General features: G+C 40.8%; 1 protein-coding gene and 1 long non-coding RNA gene across 2 annotated transcripts in view; both read right to left on the bottom strand.

Moving 5' to 3' along the window:
• The window catches only part of LOC306970649 (low affinity immunoglobulin gamma Fc region receptor III-A-like), a gene marked incomplete at its 3' end in the record, with an annotated part of 265,480 nt that overhangs the window by 145,374 nt on the left and 99,008 nt on the right, over window positions 1-21,098 (bottom strand). The gene's annotated exons all lie outside the window — the stretch shown is intronic.
• LOC306969926 lies at window positions 6,432-8,343 on the bottom strand. The gene is made up of 3 exons (XR_013793360.1): window positions 8,241-8,343; window positions 6,689-6,790; window positions 6,432-6,570 (listed from the first exon to the last, which is right to left on the bottom strand). It is a non-coding gene; the product is annotated as an uncharacterized lncRNA (long non-coding RNA).

Raw genomic sequence — 21,098 nt, 5'->3', positions numbered from 1 at the left:
GGGGGCGCTGTTTCACTCCTTTCCCAAAGTTAAGGAAACAATGTTGTGGTGTCTTGGTGTTTATCACGGGGCGTTGTAGCAGCAACTTTCCCAGTTTTCCAACTTTTATTGCAAAGATTGTTGACGTCTACAAAGGTACATGTTAAAAATGTACTTATAAAAGAATGATCTAATGTGGCATTGTCTTTGAGTTAACAAATGAATGGGGCAAAGTCACTGTAGGTGCTGTAGATACAGGTGTTGTTTTTTAAATGTTGCACTATATTGCTACAATTGTTGATTTTGTCTGACTAAAACTAGGCTTTTGCCAGAGTTAACATTTGTTTAAATATAGCATGTTATTTGTGTAGATGGCCTATACATTTGCATTTGATTCTATCTAAAAATAAAATAAAGTAAGTATTAATATATGCAGTTATATGTGTTTCACACTTGACATCGCCGTGTTCGGCCCACGACCCACAGGCACCAGTGGCGTGCACAGACATTTTGAGGGGCAGGTGCTCAACCAAGACAAAAGGGCACCGCGAAAGTTACTGACTTGCCACCGCTGACTTTGTCCGGACGGTCTCGACACGCGCGGCGGCGCTGACGTCCTCGCACTGACGGCACTTTCGTTTCCATTCCCCTTAATAATCCAGTCATGTCGCGCTGGCTCGTTCATAAAGTTATCGAATTTAGTTTACTTTACTCAGGCGTCTCACAGAGATGGGCTGAACCATCGTGTCAAGCGGGGGAAACACGGGGACAGCACAGTTGCCCTTATTGATTAGGAGCACGTCAGCGCTGCCGCGGCTCGAGAGGCAGAGCATTAAACATTGAAACTGAACATTAAAACTGTATTTTCAGCACATGTTGGCTCAGTGGGGCAAACATCTAAGAACAATAAAATAAACAATACTTAACATTGGGTAGGAAAAAAAATGTCCTTGAGGAGGGCACTTAAAGGGGCAAAGGGCAAAGGGGCAGGTGCTTGAGCATCACCTTGGCTCTACCTGTGCACGTCCCTGACAGGCACCCCCAAGTTTGGGCACCCCTGACGTAGAGGATGAGCAAAACATTGAGCCCAAAGTGGACATTCAAAGGAACAAGCAATTTCTCAGTGTCACATAAATACCATATCCCGAAAACTGCCGTTAGCAGAATATAGTCAATAACCAGGAATTTCTAGCCCTTGTAAGTGCACATGTAAGTATTTTCTTCTGCCTGGCCCAGCGAGGACCCTATTGTAAACAAAACCCTTTAACACATAAAGGCCCTATACCTGATTTTATTCATACTTGTTTTGTCCTTCATTATGTGGTAAAGGCACACATTAGCAGAAGAACTTGTCTCACTGTAGTTGTTTTCATTACAGATGGTGTTCCCCCCCCCCCCCCCCCGACAGTCGTGAAAGGTGTTTATGAGCTGGGAAATGTGTCGGGAGAATTAGAATAAGCTTGGCCGACGACTAACGATTTGATATTCACACTCGGCTCAGTCGGCAGCGGGGATCCCACAGTCATCATTAGCGTCGTGCATCTTTTCTTGCCGCTCAAAAACAGATAAAGCAGAATTTCTTGATACGAGAGGCCAGAAAAACGACTGTTCAAAAGCGAAAACAGTTGCAGCTCCGTTGCGTCAGATGAACGTCTTGTCAATCGAGCCAATTCCTGAAACATCCACCGTCAACAAGGGAAACCTACGAACAAGCAGACATGATGCCACTCCTTTTAATATGAAACCCAGCGGAGACGGCAAAGTGAATATGGTAATAGTTGTGCATTTCAGTGGCAATAGTTGAGGCTGTTTACGTAGAGATGGGACTTTTATTTCTGAAGAAGAGTGAAGCATATTAACACTCTTCTCTTTCATCTCCCCGACATCACACCCATGTAGGAATGCGACGTTTATGACTGAGTTTGCTCTTTTGAACGGCATTAAGCAACTTTTTATGCATAAAAAAAAGCATTTGACTTTTCAGTGACCCAGTAGCTGTATGAGTGGCCTTTGCTTTCCATCCCAGTGGCCTCTCTGACGCTCCAGGATCAGTTTTATTTCAGCTTTTATAGGGTTATCTGGATGAACCGTATACGTAACCATGGAGACAAATCCTTCAGCATTGAAAACCTACCAAAACCCCTAAAAACAATTGGTCTTGGATTGTCCCAGATGCCTGATCCACGGGGGGTCGGCCCATTAGTCCCACGTCTCATTATTCCGAAAATGTCAAGGCAAGTTTATTTGTAGAGCACAATTCACAAGGCAATTACAAAAAAACAGATATAGTCAATGAAACATCACATAAAAATGAATCAATTACAGTAAAAGGCAAGAGTGCAGATGAAATACTTTCAGTTGTCATATGTGCAGAGAAAAAGAACTGTTTTCAGCCTGGATTTGAACACTGTTAGAGTTGAGTCCTCTCATGAAGACTGTTCCAGATTTTAGCTTTAGCCTCACCGTGTTTATTATTGACTCTGGGAACCACCAGGAGGCCCCTCCCTGAAGTTCTCAGGGCCCGAGATGGTTCATACGGCTCTAACATGTCAGAGATGTAATTCATGTAAACCATGGCAAGGCAAGGCAAGTTTATTTGTAGAGCACAATTCATACACAAGGCAATTCAAAGTGCTTCACAGTTGCATAAATATAAGAAAACAAATACAATCCATAAAAACATCAACATGAAAATAATCAATTACAGTAAGAGGCAAGAGTGTAGATAAAATACTTTCAGTTATACGCATTTTTAAGTCTTGTTTTGACTCACTCTGTCTTGACACTATTTTTAAGACTTGAGAGCTGTTTTAAAGTCTTTTCTCTGAGTGACAGGAAGCCCGTGCAGAGACCGGAGCACTGGACTAATATGGTCGTATCTCCTGGTTCTGGATGTTCTGCAGCTCTGACAGTGAGCAGACGTTACAGTCGTCTAACCTGCTGGAGACAAACACATGGATAAGTCTCCCCAAGTCTGGTTTTGACACTATTCCTCTGATCTTAGCCATGTTTTTCAGATGGTAAAAAGCTGCTGATGTTTTTGCTTTGATGTGGCTGTTTAAGTTCAGGTCTGAGTCCGTGATTACTCTGAGATGTTTTGGTGTTAGAGAGAGAGACTCAAGGTGACTGATAACACTTTGTCTTTGTCTGTGGGCCAAAAACAATGATCTCAGTCTCCCCCTACATTTTCCTCCATGTCCTAATGTGTAGAATGAGCTCAGACCTGTTCACCTGTTCTGCCTCTAAAATCCCGCACTGTCACTCAAAAAGGTGTTCATTCGGGTCTGTATTGCCGTCATGCACGAGCTTAATATAGAAGCTGCAGTTACACATAAGACCTGAGGTGGCAGTAGTGAGTATAAAATGGCCAACTTGCATCTAGTCTCTTTAAGGTTAGAGCCAGTGGTTGTATACGGCTCTAATCTACAACACAACTGGGTTAGAGATGTCGGACTAAAGGCACCTCTGCTCATTGGTAAACTTTCAGAATAATGAGACGTTGGACTTTTTAAACAGTTAAAAACTTGGGCAAAGCATAGAAAAAACATTATTGATTAGTTTCAGATCAGTTAAAGTGAATTAGTGTTTGCAGCAGGTGTGATCTTGTCTGCGCCTCGCTCTTAACCTCTTACCACCCGCCTAAACCAAATGCATTCTGTCCTCTTTTGGCTGTGTAACACCTCATTTGAAAGCTAAGACCCACAAAACTGACCTTTTTCCTCGCGTTGTTGCTGTGTTGTGTCACCTTTTTATGTTTTTTTTATTTTATTTTTTTATGTCACATTTTTGTTGAATTTTTGTCACATTTTTGTTGCATTTTTGTCACATTTTTGTTGAGTTTTTGTTTTGTTTTTTGTTGCATTTTTGTCACATTTTTGTCACATTTTTGTCACATTTTTGTCACATTTTTGTTGAATTTTTGTTGAATTTTTGTTGCATTTTTGTCACATTTTTGTCACATTTTTGTTGAATTTTTGTTGAATTTTTGTTGCATTTTTGTTGCATTTTTGTTGAATTTTTGTTGAATTTTTGTAGAATTTTTGTAGAATTTTTGTATTTTTTTTGTTTAATTTTTGTTGTATTTTTGTTGTATTTTTGTCACATTTTTGTTGAATTTTTGTAACATTTTTGTCGCATTTTTGTTGAGTTTTTTTAAAAGTTTTTGTTACATTTTTGTTGAATTTTTGTCACTTTTTGTTGAATTTTTGTTGTTGAATTTTTGTCACATTTTTGGTGCTTTTTTCCCAAGAATCTTTTTGATTAGGGTAAAGCCAAACTGGAGAAAATGGGATCCGTTCAGGTGGGAGTTAAGAGGTTAAACAAGCCTTGAATTACAAACTTAGGCAACAACCAAAAGATAAATGATGGATGGACAAGATATGGACAGTCAGAACCCCAGAGAACAAATGAAAATGCCGTGGACATTGCTGACCCCTTCTACAGAGTAAAATAATCAAAAATAAAGTCAGGCTAATGGATTGGCATTATTCCAGCAGAGAGGGCTGTTACAGACGAACCAGGGGTCAGCAACATCAGGCCCTGGGGCCAAAACCGGCCCTGAAGCCTAAAACCTCTGACCCTCGAGATGATTTTAAGAAACATTATTACACAATTCAGAGCTGGTAAAGCACTCTAAAATGTGAAAACACTATCATTTCCTGGCAGAATACTCCATGTGGTCAAATGATGTACATTGTCTTTTGTCTTTTTTGGGGGGGCTTGTTTTTGATGCTGTATGTCGTGTTTTATCATTATGTTATCGTTGTTTTTCCGGCACGTTTTTGTTGCTCTTTATTCTGCCTTTTCATCACTTTTAAATCGTGTTTTTGGCGCTTTTTTTCATCCTCGTTTTCACACTTTGTTGAAGAAGCGTCTAGATTTGGGTAATGACAAACCGGAGAGAGTGTGCTCAGTGCAGGCGGGGGTTAAGAGGTTAAAGGAGTATTATTAAAGAGCAACTAAACACCAGATCCACTTTTTTTTGTCATGAGGGTTTTTAAGATTTGTAAATGGATTTATGGAGAAGGCATTGGGTTATTTGTCCTAAAAGAAAAGTCTGGTTCCACCGAGATTTGAACTCGGATCGCTGGATTCAAAGTCCAGAGTGCTGACCATTACACCATGGAACCACGTAGTACATCTGTCAACAAACTTCTACACTGACCACACACTGTGGTAACACAAATCACTCACTATGTACAAGATACTTCCTAAGAACAATACAGAATAATTAAGTAAGAAGATTAATAAATACAATTGGTACCGCAGATTAAAGTTGTCACTTTTTCGTCAGATTTTTGGTGCTTTAACCCCCTAACTCCCACCTGAACCGAGCACATCTTCTCCAGTTTGGCTTTACCCCAGTCCAAAAGCTTCTGGAAAAAAGCTGTGAAAATAGCAACAAAACTGAGACGAAAACAATGATGACAAAAAAGTGACCAAAAATGTATGAAAAAGTAACAAAAATGTCACAAAAATGTCACAAGAAATTGACAAAAATGGACGAAAAAAAAGCCAAAAATGTGATAAAAAATTGACAAAAAAATTACAAAAATGTGACAAAAAAATTACAAAAAAATGATTTAAAAATGTGACAAAAAATGACTAAAATGTGACAAAAAATTGACCAAAAAAAATTACACAAATGTGACAAAAAAAATGACCAAAATGTGACAAGAAAATGACAATAATGTGATAAAAAATGGATGAAAAAATGACAAGAATGTGACAAAAAATGACCCAAAGAAAAGACAAAAATGTGATAAAAAATTGATGACAAAAAAATGACAAAAAATGACAACAAAAAAATGACAAAAAAGTTACAAAAATGAGTTGAATACAGAACGAAAAAATGATGGAAAAAAAATCTGATGACGTGAGGAAAAAGATCCTCTCGGTTCAGGCGGGAGTTAAGAGGTTAAGGGCTAGATGCAAGTTGGCCATTTTATACTCACTACTGCCACCTCAGGTCTTTTGCGCAACTGCAGCTTCTATATTAAGCTCGTGCATGACGGCACTTCGGACCTGAATGAACACCTTTCTGAGTGACCGTGCAGGATTTTTTTCGTGGTGAACAGGTCTGAGCTCATTCTACACATTAGGACATGGCTGGAACATGTAGGAGGAGGAAATACTCTGTTTAGTCCCTTTAATGATGTTATTTTGGATTCTGTTTTGTGATATTTGGCCCTGTTTCTCCTGAGATCAACTGTGGATCAGCCTCACACTCTCAGTCCTGAGGGTTGATGTAAAAACAGTTTAATTCATGAGTTAATTACTGTTTTCTTCATGAGCGTCCTCGTAAACTGTGTCTGAACATGTTCCTCTCCTGTTTCGCCCGGTTTCTGTTGCTTTCACTGTAACAATACGATCTCTGGCCCTGAGCCCGGGGACTTTGGTTATGCAGGTTTGACAGAAATCTCTCATTACAAACTTAACACACAAACACAGACTCGACATCACGGTTTATTTTGCTGCAGCTCAAAGAGGGGAGTCTCTGCTCATGCACACGCCGACACCCGTTAACTCCAGCGCTCTGGACGGTTTCTCATAGACGTTGACGTGTAAATACTCTTCGTCTCCAACATGAACCTGCACGAAAAACAAAACCAATTTGCACACACACAACACAAACATTGCTGGGATAAAACATAGAAAGTTATGCATGAATAATCCCTTTTAATTTCTCCAAACAAAATGTGTTTTTTACCTTTACACATCTCTTATATCCCCCAACAGTTTGTGAAGTCTGAGTAATTGCAGTGAACTCAGGAAACACAGTGGAAAGCTTCACTTCGACGAGAGGTCTGATCTTTGAATGACAAAGAAAAGACTAAATTAGTAGTAGTAGTAGTAGTAGAAATGGGGAAATTCATTTGCAGTGAGTGGAGATACACAAAAACAGTGACCACAGCAGACAGATCCAAACATTGACAACATACAAAGAACAAACCACGGCCCGTCAACCTCAGTTTAACTTATGTTAAAATCATTATCTACATTCCTTAACCTCTTAACTCCCGCCTGATCCGAAAGGATCTTTTTCCTCAAGTCATCAGATTTTTTTTCCATAATTTTTTTGTCATTTTTTGGACCATTTTTTTTATCACATTTTGGTCATTTTTTGGGTCATTTTTTGTCAATTTTTTGTCAAATTTTTTGTCAAATTTTTTGTCAAATTTTTTGTCAAATTTTTTGTCAAATTTTTATCATCTTTTTGTATTTTTTTTGTAACATTTTGTCACATTTTTGTCCTTTTTTCGTCCATTTTTTATCCAATTTTTGTCATTTTTTTGTCACATTTTTGTCATTTTTTAATCACATTTTTGTCATTTTTTTTGTCATTTTTTGTCAAATTTTTGTAATTTTTTGTCAAATTTTTATCATCTTTTTGTATTTTTTGTAACATTTTGTCACATTTTTGTCATTTTTTCGTCCATTTTTTTATCAAATTTTTGTCATTTTTTAATCACATTTTTGTCCTTTTTTTGGTCATTTTTTGTCATTTTTTTGTCCAATTTTTATCGTCTTTTTATATTTTTTTGTAATATTTTGTCACATTTGTCATTTTTTCGTCAATTTTTTGTAATTTTTTGTCACATTTTTATCATCTTTTTGTATTTTTTTGGTAACATTTTGTCACATTTTTGTCATTTTTTCGTCAATTTTTTATCCAATTTTTGTCATTTTTTTGTCACATTTTTGTCATTTTTTAGTCATTTTTTAATCACATTTTTGTCATTTTTTGTCAATTTTTTGTAAATTAAACATCATTGTTTTTGTCTCAGTTTTGTTGCTATTTTCTCACCTTTTTTCCAGAAGCTTTTGGACTGGGGTAAAGCCAAACTGGAGAAAATGTGCTCAGTTCAGGTGGGAGTTAAGGGGTTAAAACCTTCTCTGACAGACCAGCTTTGCAGAATAGAAACATCACTGTTGCTTACTTCATATTGTTGGTTTGTTTAATTGTAAAATGGCTTGTGGCACAAATGACTGCCTGGTCCTGTTTTGTTCAGTCATGGCCCCGTACCAACAGATGATACAGAAAGTCGATGCACTTTCCACAAAAGCACAGTAAAACACTTTCAACATGGTTTCATCCACCTTGTATTTATTTATTTTCTTGTAGTCTTTCATATTAGGCAAGGCAACTTTATTTACACTGGGCATTTCGTACTCAAGGCAACTCGATACGTAATATTAACTTGCTACGAACTAACACTGCTTCCCCCAAACGTTTAACGAAACACAATCTCCCGTCTCACCTTGTCACATATTTGTTGAATTCTCTCATCAGCCTCGAAGGCGTCCGATTTTCCTCCGAGCACGATTTGATCCATTCTGAGGAGAAGCTTCACTGGCTGTAAACGTGTCGAACACAGACGTATAAATACTGTGAGCCACACCTTTAACGTGAGGGGAGGGGGTGGACCTGCCCCCAAGCAAACCTGCAAGTCTCATCCTGTTCAGCAGCGTAACAAATAACAATAAGAAACTGTAAGTTAGTCAGTCTCATGCATTATTTTCTCATGTTTTCCAGGTAGCAGGTCAGCTTATCTATACTTTTCCTAACTAAAGAAGCCCTCCACCCTCTTCTCCAACAGAAGTTTTCTCACCTCTTCGCTCACAGACACGTGGAGCTGTAATCTCCTCATCACTTTGCCTTGTTTGGCAGATCAGTGCTTTCGCGAAGGCCCTTGTTCTTTTCACTCACTTCAATCAGTTCAAAAGGAGGCCAAGCAAAGATTACAGCGCGGCGCCTCTCCATTCTGCACATTCTCAATCTCGGATCATCAAGGTGCGAACGTCTGAACCGTGATGACTTTCTCAACGGGCCCCGAAAACCCCCACTCATCACCATCTGATTAAAGAACAATTGCACCTCAGCCTCTCTTTGTCAAATTGCCTTCATTTACCGACTCCAGCTTTGGGACTGAGTTCTTATTGCCGGCGAACCTCTCAGTGGTGCAATTTAGATGAGCCGTCAACAGCAGAATGGGAAAGAGGGCCTGGCTACTTAACCCAGAGTTTGAGATGAAATATTATATACCGTGGAAACCCGTCGTGTTACTGGGTACAAGACCAACTTTAGCTAAACACAGTATAAAAGCAGAATGATTAACTGAACTTTTATACTGTACAGGGAGAGCCACTGTTAACTGTAAGGAAGTTAATGTTTTATTTTCATGTAAGGTTACAGATCACATTATTGAGCGCGACTCGGCCAGACTGATCTATGAGCCGCAGCTGTTCCGAGCGCATTAGGAGGGCCATGTGCTAGAAATACTGGACTTTTCTCTCCATGTGGAGTCAAATTGACCAACTTTGATTATATTACCGTAAATTCTCTAATACTGGCCTGTATTCCATTAGCGGCCGGGTCTCTAACAGTGGCTGGGTTCGCGGCTGGCGGAGGCAAATTAAAGCCGGTCTCTAAAACAGGCCGGGGCTATTAATGGAGATAAATATTTATATTTATCTGAGGTTCGAGAGCCGGACCACACCTCCTATACGGCTCTTCCGGCCGCCGGCCTATTTAAGCCCCCGTCTACTAACCTCGTCCTCTCGTTCGGAGTTTCCGGCCCCACCCTCCCTCCCTCCCTTTTACTAACATTCTTCTGCTTTTCCTACAGGTAGGGGGACGAGAGCCCGTGAGCTTCCCTCACCGAAGCCCCAAAACGCCATTACCCGTTCTCAATAAACATTTTTTGTACATCATATCTGAGGTTGTGCTCCTTGTGAGCGAATTAGAAACTATAGCGGTAGAAATATTCCCCATGTTTGGAATTTGTCTCATCCTCGTGTAAATGAAAACTCACGTGCAGGAAGTAACAAACGGGAACCCGGCCGATGGGGACGCTGCGGAGGAGCTGATCCGAGCGTAACTTTGACACAGATTTAGCCACTTTTTAAACCTCCTGTGACGATATTTGGAAACACGGCAAACAAATGTTGTGTGACCATCGCTTCTTCAAAGCACGTCCAGCTGCTCCGTGTGCAGGTCAGTCCCACGCCTCAAAATAACTCCTCCCATCAGCGCGAGCGTCTCGTCTTCTCTCGGGTCAGTCTCATGATCGATCACAAACACAAACGCTCCGTCTAAACTCGCCTTTTACACAAGATAACAACAAATAATCTGGTCCGCGGTAAAAACGAAACAGAAACCTGCAGTGACATTGATGTCAAAGCTCCACTAACAGCAACGAAACACTTCCTGTTGTCCCGACAAAATAAAAGGCGTCAATGTTCCAGCCGCTGGGAGAGGGTTTGAAAAGTTAATTAACCTCTTGACTCCCACCTGAACCGAGAGGATTTTTTTCCTCACGTTATCAGATTTTTTTTCCATCATTTTTTGGTAATTTTTCTGTGATTTTGTCACATTTTTGTCATTTTTTTGTCAAATTCTTAGCACATTTTTGTCATTTTTTCGTTAATTTTTTATCAAATTTTTGTCATTTTTTTGTCAAATTTTTGTGACATTTTTGCCACTTTTTCATAAATGTTTTCTCACTTTTTTGTCACATTTCCATCATTGTTTTCGTCTCAGTTTTGTTGCTATTTTCACAGCTTTTTTCCAGAAGCTTTTGGACTGGGGTAAAGCCAAACTGGAGAAAATGTGCTCGGTTCAGGTGGGAGTTAAGGGGTTAATAAATTAACCTAATATTTCAGGTGCAAATGGACACAAATCTCGTTTTTCTTCATTTTCCTGGTCGTCCGTTTTGCTCAAATAGAAATAAAGGCCTGTCTCTAATTGTGGCCTGGTTCCAATAAAGGCCTGGTCCTAGATGCCCTTGAGTAAATACAGGCCTATATTAGAGCATTTAAGATATTCTTTAAACGTGCACGTGTTCAGTGAAGCCAAAGCTTTGCCCGCTCAGCTCCTCCTCCTCAGGAGAGCGGCAGTGGCAGTGTTCGAAGCTGCTCTGAACCTCCATGTTCAGAGATACATGAGGATACAGTCTGGAATTGTGCCATTTGATTCTCGCTGACTCCGGCAAAACCAAGACGAGCCAATCATAGCACGGGAGGCGGGAGTTAACGGTGCGTCATCTTCCGCACTAGGATTTCCCATCAACCATCAGTGCTCCTCCCGTAACCAAAACAGTGAAGATGGCGGCCGCGACACAACGATCTTCAACCAGAGCCCTTTGTTCTGCTCTAAATGAGCTGGACTTGTCCTTAAAGCCACAGAAGCTGCTCTGAGGACTTTCACCAGAACATTTACTCCACTGCACGACTACAAACAATCACGGCGGAGAACGTGAACGCAAAGCGGAAGTCGCTTTGTGTTTGATTGGTTCTCTCGTTCAAACTGCGATCGTTAGCCCTGCCCCCAGTCTCGATTTCGAAATCGCGTCCTATTAGATCAATTCCTGACTGTCTTTAAAGGAACAGGCCACCGTTTTTCCACACTGAGATCTGTTCTTACCTGAGCTTAGACGAGTTGATCCATACCTGTCTGGTCTTTGTGCCCGGGGAAGAGCGCTGGTCGCTTCTAAATTAACCCTCGTTTGGAGCTATAGGAGGAGCTCTCGATTTACTGATCGATCTACATTCCCACCCTCACCTATGGTCATGAGATCTGGGTAATGACCGAAAGGACGAGATCGTGAATACAAGCGACCAAAATTACTGTACCTTCGCAGGGTGGGTGGGCGCAAGGGAGCCAGCTGAGGTGGCTCGCGCATCTGTTCCGGATACCTCCTGGTCCCCTCCTGCGGGAGGTGCTCCAGGCATGTCCTAGTGGGACACACGCTGGTGGGACTATGTCTCCGAGCTGGCCTGGTGTCGCCTCGGGGTCAGAACAGCTGGAGGAGGTGTGTGTGGACCGGGAAGTTTGGGCATCTCTGCTGAGACTGCTGCCCCGCGACCCGGCCCCGGATAAAGCGGAAGAAAATGGATGGATGGATGGGAGAGGCCATATGCTAACAACATCTTTTGTCGTTTTGCATGATTGAGGGAACACACAAAGACCAGACAGGTACACATCAACTCGTCTAAGCTCAGGTAAGAACATACAGTGGGGAAAAAAAGTATTTGGTCAGTTTCACATAGACATTGTATTGGATTTTGGCCAAATACTTTTTTTCCCCACTGTATCTCAGTATATAAAAACGATGGCCTGTTCCTTTAAGTCAGTCTGGCTTTGTGCCAGGCCAGCTCTGAGCTGGGTCCGTGGTGACCGCTCACAGCTGGCTTTAGATACACAAACATCGCCTGAGCCTCCATAATATTTCAGCGGTGAGAGAAAACTCTTTGAAGTCACGTTAGCGATAGTGCAGGAGGGCAAGGTCAAATTTCAGGTCTGTGAATTTTTCTTTACCACATGCAGGACTAGCTATTTAAAGAACAGATTATTATCGCGAGGTCAGAGCGTCAGGAGGACATTTGTGTTGGTAAATAACCTTTCATGATACACACTCTTTATTTGCAGCTGTCATTGCTCAAATTCAGGTTTTATTTTCCTTAATACCTTCATCCATCTTGCCAATTTCTTGACATTTTCCAACGGCGTGCATGCTGGCGCAGAGCTCTTTGATTTGCCCGGCTGGAGAGATGTATCGCTCTCGACGCTTTTACACTCTGACCAAAGCAAAAAAAAAGGACACAGTGGTCTTCATCTGGTCCAGGGGTGAGGAGGACACGGAGAGGTAATCTTCTTAACCAGTGGGCGATGGGACGACTGGGGCGGCGTAAAGGTCAGGAGGAGGTCCCTGACCGCGATGGACCAAAGGCACGGCTGGAACCAGACACATGAAGGACGCGCAAACACGGAGGATAAATCCGGCATTTCTGCACCGAGATCATCAACCAGGAAGTAAAGTCAGGCTGCGGTTTAGAATTAGGGCGACTCTTTGAAGATGTGCTTGATAGGGCTGCACGATTTTGACTTAAAACTAATTGTGATTTGCCTGACATTTCCTATTTTATTTTTTATGCAATAGCGTCTTTCAGAGTAGATCGCTGCAAAGCATTATGGGGTGTTAGCCAGTCAAACAAGCGCTCATTTTGCATTGATGTTTATGGCCTTGACAGTCAGTCACTGTAGTTTTTCTGCTACAAAAAATGCTCAAACGCCAAAGAACTAAACTGGAAGAAGAAGAAAGAGCATTTACGGTATATTAGATAGTAAATCCATACTCTTTATTGTACTCTTGCATTGCCTCATATAAGTTATGGTATTTAAGTCTGGGGAAATACTCATAAAAAACAGAAACACTCTTAGAATCTGAGAATTGTCCATAAAACAGGGTTTCGTAATCACACAAACCGTCTTTCTCAATTAAAAGTAGCAGATTTTATCCAATTCAAATCTCCTGATAATGTATAAAGTTCATCAACAGAGATGAAAGATATTCTTCAAGGAAAAATGAACCTTAACAAACAACTTGTCCGCACCTCCTTAAAGGGACAGTTCAGGATTTTTGACATAGGGCCTCATTTCCTGGTTATCCAGAGTGTTGCTGATTTCTGGAGATATTTTTTTTTTGTAATTCATGCAGTTCTTATATTTGAAGAGTTTCGTGGCGCTAGTGCATTTCTATGGTATCAGCTAGCCTGCATTAAAAACAGTCTGACCCGCTCCACAGAGCACCTGAGGCAAATCACTTATAACACCAGACTAACCATATAAATGTCTGTGTGGATAGAATCATGTTTGGAATATAACTGACCTGCACCACATGAATGATCGCATTTTGAGGGACTATTTTCTAGCAGATCACTCCGCCGCCGCGTAGCTTATACAACCATGAAGCTGATGCTGCTCAAATATAAGTTATTTTAAATGCAAAATGGTTAAAATTATTCTAAGTGTGTGTGTGTGTGTGTGTGTGTGTGTGTGTGTGTGTGTGCGTGTGCGTGTGTGCGTGTGTGCGTGTGTGCGTGTGTGTGTGTGTGTGTGTGTGTGTGTGTGTGTGTGTGTGTGTGTGTGTGTGTGTGTGTCCATGCGTGTAGCTATGGGGACAGGCATGAGGTGAGTATGATGTTATTGTCTGCTTGTATTTGCAGGGGTGAGTGTTTGGGCGGCCATTTGTTTCATCTGTAAAGCACTTTGAACAACAACTGTGTGTGTTAAGCATTTTTATTGATAGATTGATGCAGAGTGCACATGATGACACAGCGTCATGGTTTATTTCATGCACTTTTTTGCTGCTCATTATTGATAAAAGGTTCAAGAGGAGAATCCTTCTTCATGCCTTTTTCCACACCGCTCAATGACAGCTCTCCTTCGTCTTTGGATGATTGGAAGACACAAATATGGACGTAGTCGCTTTGTCCAACATGAACCTGTAAAAACAACATTTGTGAAATACATCATCACACTGAAACAATAACAAAATCTGAAGGTCTATTTATTGAGGCAGGAAAATATTGTGATAAAAAATATTATTGAAAACCTTTTTTTGCCTCAGAAACTGACTCTAAAGCTTAAAAATAACAGAAAAAGCTTTGATCCAAAAGTGTTTTATCTTGATTTTTTTTTACAATAAACAAGAAATACAATGAAACACAGTTTACTTTGGGTAAAAAAAATAGGTATTACGTTGGAAAAATGAAAAACATGCAAAGCCCAAAAATGTGAACGATCAGTAGTAATTATTGTGACAGCCGATCACAAACAAACACACTCAACTCAGAAAAAGGAGTTGAATTTAAACAAACGTTTAGACAGATTATACCTTTATCAGCCGATTCAGCCCGGCCACTAGTTGTTCCCTGTATTCAACTGCAGTGAATTCAGGAAACACTGTGACACTTGTTGCTTGAACAAGAGGTCTTATCTGTGAATGAGGAAAAACAACATCAGTGATTCGATCCTAACTACATTTATTGTTTTGTTTTTTCTCTGCACTAAAAACATAGTGATACATGACAGTGGAGCAGCAGAAAGAAAACCCAACTATGGATAAATCTGTTCTGGCATTGACAACATTTTGAGCAAAACTGCCGCTTAATTTAAATGAAAATCAACACATCATTATCTCACCTTGTCACATATTTCCTGTGTCAGCGCTGTGGCCTTTGTGACCGCTCCGTATCCTCCACACGTTTGGTCCATTGCTGAAAGTGATTGGGCATCCGTCGGTGGAAGTGATTGTGCATGTTATCCACACATGTATAAATACTGTGAGCCACACCTGTAACCTGAGATCAGGGCGTGGCCTGAGCTGCAAGATGTGAAGAAATTCCAAAGAAATTCTTTGAAAGAAATTCTTTGGAATTTCCAGTTTAGTCCTTTGAGCCACACCACGTAACGTTTCACATAAAACAAGCATTTATTTCATTACAGGTGCAGTGTATGATCATAGTTCAGACCTATAGACCTACCTGAGCAAAAAAACAAACATGCCTTTGATCTGACTTACCGTCTGCAGCTCGTCTCCATAGATGTAAAGCAGCCAAATATGAGATTATAATATTACGCCCTCATCCAAATCCATTCTTTGATTACCCACGAATGGCATTTTCTGTGTAACGTTTATGTGTAGAGCACAATTTATACACGACAATTCAAAGCGCTTCCATCCATCCAATTTCTTCCACTTGTCCGTTGCCGGGTCGTGGGGGCAGCTGCGCCAGCCCCTTATGGCGCCTCCTGCAGGTGGTGGGTCCACGGGAGGACGGCCTCACGATTAACCGGGCCTGTTGGTCCCTCATAAGGGTCTTCTGAACCGCTCTTTGTCTGACCCGTCATCTACGACCTGTTTGCCCTGGGTGACCCTACCAGGGGCACGAAGCCCCCGACAACAGAGCTCCAGGATCATTTGGGCTCAAACCCCTCCACCACGTTAAGGTGGCGGTTCCAGGAGGGGTCAAAGTGCTTCACAATTGCATAACATTACAAGAACTAGGTAATATCAATCCATAAGACACTATGGACATCATTTGGAAGATGACCATCATAAGAACACATTCAATGTAACAAACATATCACAGAAGAATCAAGAATCTGGATACAAAACTTTCAATCTCATTGCCCATGCTTTCTATGCAAGAAACATCATTTCTAAATAACCAAAAGAACAACCAAAATATTAGCACTGCTTTAAAAGTAATAAACTAATCATGTTTATTTATTGAACAAGAAAGAAAAACATTCATCTTGGACACACCTCTCAAAGCTGTTGTAGCTGCACCACAGGTATGAAACTGTGAGGGACACGCAAGGCTTGAGGAGGACAAACGTTTATTGATCAGCCAAGATTGTGTTTTTCCCATGATGAATTTCCTCTGAAAAAGGGTGTGGCATGAAATACAAGTGTGTAGGTAAGGTGAAATAAAGGTAAAGGTGCTTTATTTGTCATTTACTGAATGCATAGTTTTGTAATACTCTGGCACAGATGTTTGGCTGTTGTACAGAGAGAATAAAGCTGACTTTATTTAATCTCTTAACCCCCACATGAACCCAGCACATTTCCTGCAATTTGGCTTTACCCAAATCTAAAAGCTTCTCAAACAAAGCGTCAAAATAGCAATGAAAACGAGGATGAAAATGCAACAAAAAGTGACAAAAAAGTGACAAAAACACAATTGGAAAGTGCTGAAAAGAGAAAAAAACAAGCGATAAAAAAGCGAGGGAAAAAACGATGAAAAAAGCAACTTAAACACGACAAAAATGTGACAAAAATTTGACAAAAATGTGACAAAGAAACGGCAACGATGCGACAATGCAATCAGTTTTGCTTAGCTTTAAAATAAAGTGTGACACTGGCCTATAGACTGAAATGAGCAGGGGTTAAGAAGTTAAACGTGCTGTACTCCCTTATATCTCTGGACTCATAAGAAAGCCACTATGCACTTTGTTGTAGCTACACCACAGGTATGAAACTGTGAGGGACATTACGTGATCCTAACACAGGTACAGGGGCGGCCTGGGACTGAAAAACAGCCCTGGACTATGGACAGCCTGGTCCAAATTAGCGTAAATGCGACACTTGCACAAATACTTATGCTAACCTCTTACCACCCGCCTTAACCAAGAGCATTTTCTCCAGTTCGGCTTTACCCAAATGTAAAACCTTCTTGACTGGAGAGCAACACTTTAACGCCTCATTTGAAAGCTAAAAATCTAGAAAAGTGATGGTAACTTTTTGTCACGTTGTCGCTGCATTTTTGTCATGTTTTTGTTGCTTTTTCATTTTTTTTTGTGGCTTTTTGGCGTGTTTTCGTCTCTTGTTTTCCGGGGTTTTTTTCATGTTATTGTTGTTTTTTCATCGCTTTTTTCATTGCTTTGTCGTCACGTTTTTGTCACTTTTTTGTTGCTTATCCAGCACATTTTTGTTTTTGGATGCTTTTCTTTTAACCCCTTAACTCCCACCTGAACCGAACACATTTTCTCCAGTTTGGCTTTACCCCAGTCCAAAAGCTTCTGGAAAAAAGGTGAGAAAATAGCGACAGAACTGAGACGAAAACATTGATGAAAAAGTCACAAGAAGAATGAATGTCACAAGAAATTGACGAAAAATTGACGAAAAAAAGACAAAAATGTGACAAAAATTACAAAAACGTGACAAAAAATTGATAAAAAAGTGACCAAAAAATGGACAAAAAAGTGACGAAAAAAGACAAAAATGTGATAAAAAATTGACACAAAAAAAAAAAAAAGACAAAAAAATTACAAAAGAGTTGAATATCCAACAAAAAAATCATGGAAAAAAAATCTGATGATGTGAGGAAAAAGATCCTCTCGGTTCAGGCGGGAGTTAAGAGTATAAGCTTTTAGATTTGGGTAAAGCTCGGTTTGGCCCGGGGGTAAGGTAAACTGAGAGGCCAGACCGGTGGCCCTAGAGCCAGTGGCCCTTCTGTGCTCTTCCAGGATGGACATATGGCCAGTCCGACAAAAATGTTGCGTGATCCTAACAATTGCATACCTGTCGTGTCGCTGCACAGCTCGAGGTGAAGAAAAGTTCATTGATGAGGCAATATTTAGTTTTCATGATGAATTTCCTTTGAAAAAGGCAAGGCAAGTTTATTTACAGAGCACAGTTCATACACAAAGCAATTCAAACTGCTTCACGGTTGAAAAGAAAATTACAAGAAACCAGATCAAATCTATAAAATCATCAACGGTGTGGCATGTGATACAAGAACATGTATTAGACAGACTGTCCCTCTGGAACTCTACACAAGGAAGTCATGCGCCCACTACATTATGTACCTATGGTGGCACAGCGGTTAGTGCTCTTGCTTCACAGCTACAAGGTCCTGGGTTCGATTCCCACCTCGACGGCCTTTCTGTGTGGAGTTTGCATGTTCTCCCTGTGTCTGCGTAGGTTTCCTCTGGGTTTCCCCTACCACTAAAAACATGTACAATAGGCCAGGATGAATAGTGTGAGTGAATGTATGGTAGTGTCAGAGGAACTGTTTGCGCAGAAGTGTGCACTCGCGACAGCGCTTCTGTCAGTCTCCCCCAGGTAAAACTGAAGCTACAAACGTAGTTTACCACCACCGAGTGTGGAGTGAATGTACTATTGTCTCATGTAAAGCTCTTTATGACTATATGCTTCTATATAAATAAAGTTCTTCTTCTGGACGGGGCGGCCTTGGAGTTTGTATGAGGCCATACCTGCCACATACACACTGCCCAATCCCGTCAGAACTTGGAAGCTCATCAGGGAAGGGCCTGGCAGGACTTAGATGGGAGACCGTTTGAGGAGAAAATGTAATGAGTGAGTGAGTGAGTGAGTGAGTGAGTGAGTGAGTGAGTGAGTGGTGGTCGGAGGGGCCGATGGCGCAGACTGGTTGCCTCGCCTCCGTCAGTCTACCCCAGGGCAGCTGTGGCTACAATAGTAGCTTACCACCACTGAGTATGGAGTGAACAAATAAAGCGTTGTTGAGTGTCCAGAAAAGCGCTCTATAAAATCACTGCATAATTATTATCATTATGTTCTTCCTGTTTCTGTGTAGGTTTCCTGCGGTTTCCCCTACAACTAAAACATGTACATTAGGTTAATCCTTCAGCCAGGTGTCAGCCCGGCTCCACATCTGAACAGATGGGTCCCCGAGCGCACTGCAGTACTGGTTTCCACAGCAGCATTAATGATGGGTCAAATGCAGAGACTGTATTCTCTTAGGGGGATCAATAAGCTACACTTGGTCTTATTGCCTTTATACAGCACTTTTCTGCCTTCATCAGGCCCAAAGCACTTTACAGTAAGGAACCAGTCACCTATTCACTCTCTCATTCATACACCAGTGTACGCAGACGCTGGAGGCTACGAGGGTGAAGTGTCTTGCCCAAGGACACAGCGACAGCAGGTGCCCGCAGGAGCCGGGATTCAAACCCCCAACCTTCTGATCATGAGCCGACCTGCTCTACCATCTGCGCCATCGTCAGCTGATCAGTCCAGATGTTTGTCAGTAAACAAACAGCTGAAGAGCGACATTGAAGACCGACCCAGGACGACAGTGGTCGACGGGGACCTCCAACCACAGCTCTGCAGCTCCGTCTTTCTACATTTTAGATACATTTAATTTTGCTCTGACGATTTGAAACAGAATCTGCCAAAAATGTGGTAACACTTTAAAATAATGGTGTATGAATGAATGCACGACTTCATGAAACATTCATGCATTACTAAATCATGACTTCTCAGGAACAAACCTGATGTTGGTTCATGGACGACGTCAACCCCTGAATTAAACGTCACTACTGTAATGAATGTACATGAAGATCTAATAATTCATCATGATCATGAGGATCACACAAGAATAATGTGAATTCACTATAGGATAAAATTTATGACAATTATGAATTTATCATTTGCAAATCCTTAACACATCATGATTTCATTATGATCATGTCCCTAAACTAAAGTGGTGCATTATCCTAAACTTTTCCACCTGTTAAAGATCAGCTCTGGAGATCTTATTTGGTTATGCTTTGCTTGTAATAATGTGTAAAGTAAAAAAGGTTGGAGAGCCTTCTTTAAAATGTGTGAAATGTTTGTTTTTATTAGATTTCAGAAGCTTTATGCTTGTTTTAAATGTAATTTTGTTTCATTTGTTCAACAGCATATGTGGGTTGTTTAATTTAGCTTTAGTTAAAGTTGGAACACCTATATTTTAATAATATCACATCAGGCTGGTTGTTCTCATAAATTTAATTATTTAAAACACACTTTTATGAGGCATAACGAACGTTACCCTACGAAAACATTTGGGAAAATATTAATAAATATTTTATTTAAGTGTCATCATGTGTCCAGCCCTCATGGGCTCATAAGACACTATGGACATCATTTGGAAGATGATCATCATAACAACAAATTCAATGTAACAAACATATCACAGAAGAATCAAGAATCTGGATACAAAACTTTCAATCTCATTGCCCATGCTTTCTATGCAAGAAATATCATTTCTAAATAACCAAAAGAACAACCAAAATATTAGCACTGCTTTAAAAGTAATAAACTAATAATGTTTATTTATTAAACAAGAAAGAAAAACATTCATCTTGGACACACCTCTCAAAGCTTTGTTGTAGCTGCACCACAGGTATGAAACTGTGAGGGACACGCAAGGCTTGAGGAGGAGAAAAGTTTATTGATGAGCCAAGATTTTGTTTTTTCTCATGATGAATTTCCTTTGAAAAAGGGTGTGGCATGAAATACAAGTCTGTATGAAACAGACTGTTTCTCTGTAACTCACAGGAGCTAACGCACCCACTACATTATGCACCTACGGTGGCACAGCGGTTAGCACTCATGCTTCACAGAAGGTCCCAGGTTCAATTCACACCAGGACGGGGCCTTTCTGTGTGGAGTTTGCATGTTCTCCCCGTGTCTGCGTAGGTTTCTTCCGGGTACTCCAGTTTCCACTACCACTAAAAACATGTATAATAGGTGAATCCTCCAGCCAGGTGATTCTGAATCAGTCTGGCTCCACATCTGGGGATGGGTCCCTGGCCGTCGACCACTGCCCCTTACGGGTCGCCCCAGCGGCATCGAAGGATGGGTCAAATACAGAGGACAAATTTCCCTATGGGGACAATAAAGTAAACAAAAAACACTCACATATTGTATTGCTACAGCCTGTTTATAAGGAAGTGACATCGCATTTTTCCTCCAGTGTGAACCAGGAAGTCAATTAACTCTAAGCAGCACTGATTGTCGTAT

The sequence above is a fragment of the Gobius niger genome (assembly GCF_951799975.1).
Source record: "Gobius niger genome assembly, chromosome: 11".
Classification (NCBI taxonomy): Eukaryota; Metazoa; Chordata; class Actinopteri; order Gobiiformes; family Gobiidae; genus Gobius; species Gobius niger.
The sequence above is the reverse complement of the archived record's forward strand: the minus strand, read 5'-3'. Positions and strand labels throughout refer to the sequence as shown.